The 8,742-nt window shown below is 36.4% G+C and overlaps 1 long non-coding RNA gene across 4 annotated transcripts in view; it reads right to left on the bottom strand.

The window, feature by feature from the left end:
* Positions 1-6,887: 6,887 nt before the first annotated feature.
* LOC120092174 overlaps positions 6,888-8,742 on the bottom strand; it is a 5,941-nt gene continuing 4,086 nt past the window's right edge. The window contains exons 3-6 of one of the 4 annotated variants that reach the window (XR_005485929.1): positions 8,319-8,415; positions 8,109-8,179; positions 7,464-7,558; positions 6,888-7,291 (exon numbers count right to left, since the gene is read on the bottom strand). This is a non-coding gene — a long non-coding RNA (uncharacterized LOC120092174). Of the gene's footprint in view, positions 7,292-7,463; positions 7,559-8,026; positions 8,180-8,318; positions 8,416-8,742 lie in introns of all 4 variants that reach the window. The other 3 variants (XR_005485927.1, XR_005485928.1, XR_005485930.1) reach the window with 3 other exon arrangements.

Genomic DNA, 8,742 nt, shown 5'->3' on the forward strand with positions numbered 1-8,742 from the left:
GGCGATCCTAGTAGCAGGTGGGTGTTCATTCGGGTGATGGAAACTAATCCAGCTTATGAGTCCTTTTAACCATTAGATTCATAGGAAAACAACTAACTACTCGAGAGAGCAAGTTGTGAAACTCATCGACCCGATTAACTAAAATGTTACAGATAAAGCTTCCTTTACACTCTTAATAATCGATGCATGTGTCATGGAGACATGATCTATGTGGCTAACTCACTGTTCACAACCTTTTCTGATGTCGTTAATTCCCCAATAGAGCCAAAAATCAAAAGAAAATTTATAATACATCGAACTACTCCTATCACTACATAAACGTATCAATATGGTAAGTACATGGTCGAACCACAGAGAGGCTAAGATTTAATCTTTTCTTAAGCGAAATTTGACTATGGAAAGCAATAAAAATGGGGCTTTGTTATTTGATTGACAAGAAAACTAAATACATAAATTAAAGTGTGAAAAAGTAAGATAGATTCAAAAAGAGAGAGATCGAACACAAGATTACCTTCGTCGGTTTACAGATCGTAGGGTTTTCTATGAATCTAATCATCGATTAATTATGAAAACATGCTTTGTAACACCCCGAATTTTTACTTTTTATATAATTTCTGTAATTTTGTTAGTGGGGGGCGTTTTTGAAATTTTGGAGTTCAAGGGTAAGTGCGAGAATTTAATTTTGATCTAGGACATAGATACCTAGCCTGACCCCAGTAGTAGGGTTACTTACTGAGTATTTTATACTCACCCTTTTCTTATGTTTATGTTTCAGGTAAGGGTAGAGATGCACCGGCGATGTCGCAGCGGAATTCGTGATCGTGCCACTAGGACTAATTTTTTTCTTGCTTTCGCATCATGAAATTTAGAGTCTTTATTCTTCCGTTAATATTTAGTTTTAATGTTTGAAATTTATTACTAAGGATTATTTCTTTTATATACTTTTATTAGCCTTTACGAATTTTGGGTACCTTATTATTGTTTTAACAATTGCATTTAATAAATGTCTTTTGAACTTCTCTTGTTTAATTAGCATTTATTTCCACATAACTGAGCGTCGTTTTAAATTCTATGCATGCATTTATTTTAGTAACGGCCTAACCTAAGTCCTAGGGGTTCGGGTCGTTACAGTTGGTATCAGAGCCCATGTTTTGGGTTCTGTAGACTGACTTACTACGTAAGTCTAGATAGTCCTTGTAGCCCAGTAACGGATCCCTCGTCATCTCTAGGTACGTCCTACTAATGAAAGTTTCAATACATATATGAGAATAATGATGTAGTGTTTTAAATGCATGATTTCTGAGAAAGACCTAGAGATAGTTAATGTATGAGTTCATGACAGGACATAGCACCTAAACCTGGAACAAGAAAGATAGTTAGAGAAGAAGTCCATGAAGAGGGAGCTGAGAGTAGCCAGACTGTCCCGACAGCTCCAAATCCACCTATGGCCCAAGTCGATGAGAAGGCAATGGAAGCCAGAATTAGTGAAGCTGTTGCATCCTCCCTAATGGGGAAACTGCAAGAGTTAATCCGTAGCACGATGGCAGGACAGACTGCCCAGGCCCAGGCTCAGGAGGAACTGGTGCCACCCGAGCAGTTACAACAAACCCGACCGCAAAATAGAGACATGCAGGGCCTGTCTCTTGAGGCTAAACATCTGAGGGATTTCAGGAAGTATGACCCTCGCTCCTTTGATGGATCGTTAGGAGACCCTACCAAGGCAGAACTGTGGTTGTCATCCATTGAGACAATTTTCCGTTTTATGAGGTGCCTAGAAGAGCACAAACTGCAATGCCCAGTCTTCATGCTGACTGATAACGCTGCAATCTGGTGGCGTTCGGCAGAAAAGATGATCGATATTGGAGGTGACCTTGCAACCTGGGAACAGTTCAAGGAACGTTTTTATGAGAAGTACTTTTCGGCCAACATCCGATACAATAAGCAGGCAGAATTCTTGAACCTGAAACAGGACGCTATGTCGGTGGAGGAGTATGAACAGGAATTTGATAAGTTGTCCCACTTTTCTCCTGAACTAGTAGCCACCGAGGCATCGAGGACCGAGAGATTTATCCAGGGTTTGAGGAACGGACTACGAGGCATGGTATATGCCTTGGACCTTAAGACGTATGCTGCGGCACTGTGGGCCGCCGTGAGGATTGATGCTGACTCTCAGGTAGGAGAGGATTACAGGAGGTCGCTCATGATTGGGACCTCCGCAGGTCAGAAAAGGAAAGCAGACCAGAAGACTTCTGAGTCTCAGCAAAAGAAACCTGTAGCTATTAAAGAGGAAAACCCAATCTGTAACTCATGCGGAAAGCGTCACTGGGGTCGTTGATTGGCTGGAGCAGAGGTGTGTTATCGTTGTGGACAGAAAGGGCATATGGCATATGAGTGCCCTAGTAGGAGCACTACAGACGGTAGGGACCAACCTTCAAGTCAAGATCAGGTGGGTTCAAGTGGACAGTAGCAATGGAACAGGAACAGTGCCACAACCTGACATGAGGTGGGGAGGCCGGACACTATAGTGAAAGATAAATTTATATTTTTAGACCTTGACACTCTAGGTTTGTTGGAGACTATGTTTGCCTGCCTTCTTTTCTATTCTTAGTTAGTATAAGAGACCATGTATGTTTCGTTATCCCTATGCAGAGAGTTTTTATTTTTCTAGAAATGAACTTTCGAGGACGAAAGTTCTTTAAGGGGGGGAAGAATATAACACCCCGAATTTTTACTTTTTATATAATTTCGGTAATTTTGTTAGTAGGGGGCATTTTTGGAATTTTGGAGTTCAAGTGGAATTTTGATCTTACAAAAGTGTTCAATTTAGAAATTAATGGCAGGTTTTATTTTCACTTTTTGGGAAAGAAAGGAAGTAATAAAATAAATGAAAATAAGGAAAGGAATAAAATAGAGTTTATTTTATTTCCTTTTTAGGTCTTAAGTTTTATTATTATTATTATTATTATTATTGTTGTTGTTGTTGTTGTTGTTATTATTGTTATTATTATTATTATTATTTATATATAAAACAAATTAAACCCTTCTTCTTCAACCTCATCGTCTACCCCCCATTTTTTCGTGAAAACCCTAGTCGTCGAAACCAGCAGCCGCCTTTGAGTCCGCCGCCAGCCATCCGCACCTCCAGCCAAACGTCAGTTCCGTTATCCTAGTCGCTCGTGGAATGCTTCGGTCGCTCAGTGTTTGCAGTCTGAAGCAGTCGCTCGTCGACCCTCTAGCACCGCTCGCCGTCCAGTGTCTCTGGTCAGCCGCGTTCGTGGTGCAGCCTTTTCGCCGCACCATCGTCGATTCCAATCACGAGCATCCGTCGTTCTTCGCGTCGAGCACGGGTTCAAAGGCCAGCCACTACCACAAGTCCCAGGTCAGCTATAGTTAGTCCGCTCGGTCGGAGTTGCGCCACGCCGCCGGTTCTGTGTAGGTCCAGTCCATTTTCACAGCCGTTGTTGTCTTGGTCATTGGTTTTGGACAAATTGATTGGTTGAGGTAAGATTTGAGTAGTGTGGTTGCAGTTTCTTGAGGATTGTTGAATACCCACTAACTGTTGGTGTGTGTGGTTTATTCGGGTGAGTAAATGGATGTTTGAAATTTATTTGGAAAACTCAAAGGTTGATGTAAATTGGGTGTTTTGGAATTAAGCTTAAAGATTTAAAAATCGAATGTTTTGCTTTGAATTTGAAGGATGTGTTTTTGTGATTAGGGAAATTGCTTCAAGTTGCTATTGGTGTTTGGGTTCTTGATTTGATTGGGTTTTTCTTGAGGACTATTGAGCACTCATTAAATTTGCGGCTCTAATTTATTGATACTCGTCGTATTTTGGATGTTGGTATGAGGTTTTAGATTATTGAAGTTGTTGTCCAGCCAACTAAAGGCCTAGTTGGCGAATTTTTGGTGAAAGGTTTCATTGGGCAAGGAAGAGGCTAAGCTTGCTAGTTCCTAGAGTTTCCAATTAGAGGTAAGTCATCTTACTACTGGAATTGCCTTTGTGTCGGGCAATAAATTTATGATTTATTTTTTGGATTTTAAGATTAGTTATAAGGATACTTTTGACTATTCTGAGATTTAATGGACTGTTTAGAAAAGATACAGCAGTATGTGATAATATGTCTGAAGCATTTTAATGTATGAGCATGATTTAGAATTTTATGAGTTATATTAAAAGGATGATTGAGCATGACCCTTAAATGTAAGTTAAGTGGCACTCCTACTGGAATTTCTTAAAGTTAGATGAGGATTCGACATTTGCTGATTCATATAGTTATGTGAATTATTATGAGAATGTGTAGAAAGTACTATATATTATGAAATCTCAAATACTCGATTGTTTACATAGCTTAGTGCATGAAAGTGATGTACTAGAGCAGATCCATTAACACTAGATTAACGTATGTTGAGGTTAATTAACATGACCTTGATGAGGAGATTTTAGAGGATTCATGATTAGGTGAATGTTATATGTAATAGGAAGTTAGATGCCTTTTCTTTTCCCTTCCAGACTATGTGACTGCAAAGTAATGCACGTCCAAGGACCTAGTACATGAAAGAGATGTACTAGGGCTGGTGTGTATGAAAGTGATACATACCTAGAGGGTACTGGGGTGTACGAAAGAGGTACATACTCAGTGGGTTATGTGTATATGAAAGAGGTGTATGCCTAACCATGTGTATGAAAGAGGTATACATCCCTACATTTATAGAGAGGATCTGGGGTGTACGAAAGAGGTACATACTCAGTGCATTATATGTATACGAAAGAGGTTATACATAATTAGATGTACGAAAGAGGTACATACTTAGTAGGTTAGGTGTATACGAAAGAGGTGTATACTTAACTAGGTGTACGAAAGAGATACACCTTCAGTGGGTTATGTGTATACGTAACTATGTGTACGAAAGAGGTACACATTAAGTGGGTATGTAATATACGAAAGAGGTGTATGCATAACCATGCATATGTAAGAGATTGTGTTTCCTTCGGGATGCACCAGAGGTTGTGAGTCCTACGGGACTTACTAGAGATAGTGGACATACTCAATTACCTTAGGATAGAAATAAGTTTTCATGTATATATGTGTTCCCTGAGGACTAGAATAGTTTATATGTTCCACTAGGGGTAGGCATCTAGAGGACATAGATGCCTAGCCTGACCCCAGTAGTGGGGTTACTTACTGAGTATTTTATACTCACCCTTTTATTATGTTTATGTTTCAGGTAAGGGTAGAGATTCACCGACGATGTCGCAGCGGAATTCGTGATCATGCCACTGTGACTAGTTTTTTTCTTGCTTCCGCATCATGAAATTTAGAGTCTTTATTCTTCCGTTAATATTTAGTTTTACTATTTGAAATTTATTACTAAGGATTATTTCTTTTATATACTTTTATTAGCCTTTACGAATTTTGGGTACCTTATTATTGTTTTAACAATTGCATTTAATAAATATCTTTTGAACTTCTCTTGTTTAATTAGCATTTATTTCCACATAACTGAGCGTCGTTTTAAATTCTATGCATGCATTTATTTTAGTAACAGCCTAACCTAAGTCCTAGGGGGTCGGGTCGTTACATGCTTGAATTAACTATTTCTTAAGCCTAATTGAATGTAGGGGCAACTGACAGGCCGAAACTTACGTCATTAATAAGCTTCAAACTTGATCAAAAGAAAATTTGTGTATACCAAACTATTTCTGTTACTACTGAAATGTAGCAACAGTGGTAAGTCCAAGTCGATCCACAGGGAAGCCCGATTTGTTTCATTAAGTTAATTTCCTAACTAGAGCGGTGAATGAGGGGTTTTGGTGTGCAAAAGTTAAATACGTGAAATTAAAATAAAAGGGTTACATGTAATTTAGAATAAATCATGCTGTAAGATATGACTTTTTCGACTTGTAATATGTCTCAACAATTGAACCCTTTCGTAATGGCTTTTCCAAATAAATCATGCTGTAGCCAAATTCGATATTAAACCAAATTAGCCCTAATTCAATTTACAACTCTTCCTTCTTAACGTCATACAAGTTAAAGTTGAATTGCATTACGAAATGGTTCAATTGTTGAGACATATTATAAGTCAAAAAATCCATATCTTACAACATGTTGTTCTCTTAAGTACTGAATCCAGGTCTTGAACAAGGGGTCCCACCCTCTCATTGGCCCGAGAGGGATCCGATTTAGTGATTGGATCACAAACCAATTGTTCATTAAAGGATTAGTGGAACTTAAGGAGCAAGACATAATATCGGGGGTAAAAACAACATATTAACTCAACCGTTATTACAAACAACCTGTGAAGGGTCAACTTACTGATTATGGTTAAATCAAGTAGACACAAATATATCTACAGTGAGAAGAGTGCAACTATCGAGCTATGGTGATATGACTTGATAGTTAACGAACACTGATTAATTTGGTGTAAAGAGTTTTAGCCAATTAATCTTAAATAGTTGGAGCTCATGATCTTTAGGTCCATAAGGTCCATCTACTAGCTCGTAAAACATGAACACCTTGAATTATTAAATTGAGTGAATTTGGAATGATTTCAATTTGAAGTGTTCGAATTGAATTTCAATTTGAAATGTTCAAATCGAAATTAGGGTTTGAACTTGAATAGTTCAAATTCAAATTAAGGTTTGTATGATTATGTTCGATATAATTAATTTAACGTTTAGTTTGTTGAAATTAAACAAAATTGAAGAGTTTATAATATTTAAATATTGATTCTAATATTATTTACATGAATAGGATTCATGTTTAAAATTAGGTATGTGATTAATTTAATATTTGATATTAAATTATTATTTAATTAATTAAATATGTTAAATTAATTTCCAATTTTGATTCAATTTGAGAAATTGAATTTTGAAATTTTAGGTTTAATTCATTTCGAATTAATTAAATTATATTTTATTTAATTTTTGAATTAATTAAAATTGGATTTAAAAATTGGAAATTCAAGTTAGTGGGAATTTCCCACAAATTCGTTATGTAGGAGGGTTCTCCTCTTAATTACACACCTTGCCCATTTGATTTGCTGATTTAAGTGTTATGGAGGATGATGCTTTAGTGCTTGCATGTGAATTTAACTTAAAACCTCTTCAATTTGAAGATTGGATCAGAGTTTTGCTTCTGAAAAATTGTTATGACTGCTGTCATCTTCTTCTTCACAAGAATCCACATTTTTTCCTTCACCAAATTCACTCCAATTTGAGTTCCACCACTCAAAATTAAGACTGAGAATAGTAGAAAAGATCTCTTGATGGTTCACTGTTGAATTGGAGCTGAAATCACATGAAGAACAACTTAGAATTGGGAGAATTCATCAAAGGTATGTTAATTTAGAAAACCTCTACCGAATTTTCTGGTTTAGTATGTTGTTAGTACTCTAATAAAATGTAATTAAAGTGTTATTGATTATGTTTGTTTCCATTGCTTGTTAGTTTACTCTATAACCTTTGAAGTCTGGATGCTCAAATAACCTCCAAATTGCTTCAAATTAACCCCATTTGACTTTAATTGCTCGGTTCTACCTCTTTTGTGCTTAATACCTACAAAATAGGTAGTTAATAGTAAAAATTCATTAACAATCCTAAATTAAGCTATCAAGCAGTCCCAAATTAATTCTTGCTCGTCCCGAGCAAAGTAAAATGAAATCTAGACATGAATCATGTGATGGAAATGAGTGACTCATATCTCAAGGCTAAAATTAGCAAACTCTTCACAAAGATAGGGTCATCTAAATGCATGCACTATATCAAGAAATTTAAAACTAATTCTCTATTCCCTACGTGTGTGTGCGCTTAGCCAATTCTATCTAGGTCTTTAGTAGCTCGAGAAGGTTTTATTCGATCCTCAACTCGTTTTCCCATACTCTGGTTCAAAGGATCAAGTATTAGGCTTCCTAGACCCAAGGTGGCAATGTAAAACTTAAAAGAACCAAACTTTTGTTCTACTTTATTATTATTTATTTTATTTTATTTTTATCAAAAGAGGAACTCTTATCCAGACTACAGCACCTTATTTTTGGCTTGCCTACACAGGTTACGTGAAAGAAATCCAACTATGAGCAACGTATCCTTTAAAGATGCCGAAGCTTACTCATTCCTCAAGGGCACTTTAACTCAAAGGGAAACTACGGGTGTCATAGCTGTCCCAGGTTAATCACATTCCTAAGAAAGAGGAGTAATTGTTAGAGTAAACATGCATAATATGGAAGCAAACAAAATGATTAAGCACTCTAATTCCATTAATTTGAGTAACAAGTATGCATATTCAAAGATTTTATCATTATGGTTTCAAGTAAAATACCTTTGATGATTTCCACAAAATCCTTGCAATCCCCATAAAATCCTTGCTCAATCTTTGTAGTAGACCTCCAAAAGAGTCTTCTTTACTAATTTTAGACCTTAGATTGAGATGTGGAACTCCAATTGAGAGGGAATTTTGGATAGAATTTTGGAGAGTTGAGAGAAAACGGTTCAAGCTGATTTTCTCTTCAAAATTGATTTTTGCATGCCATTAAATTCAATTGATTTTGCAGTGTTTTATCAAATTAATCATGCAAAATAACTACTTGACATTTTCACACTTCAAGACCCACTAATTATGTGTGAATTTAGTGGGAAAAGTGGGATAATCCCACTTTACAATTAAAATGAAAATTTCAATTTCAATTTTTTTATTTAATTTTAATTTTCTAAATAAAATAAAATTATGAAATTGAATTATAAAT

The sequence above is a fragment of the Benincasa hispida genome, chromosome 11 (assembly GCF_009727055.1).
Source record: "Benincasa hispida cultivar B227 chromosome 11, ASM972705v1, whole genome shotgun sequence".
Classification (NCBI taxonomy): Eukaryota; Viridiplantae; Streptophyta; class Magnoliopsida; order Cucurbitales; family Cucurbitaceae; genus Benincasa; species Benincasa hispida.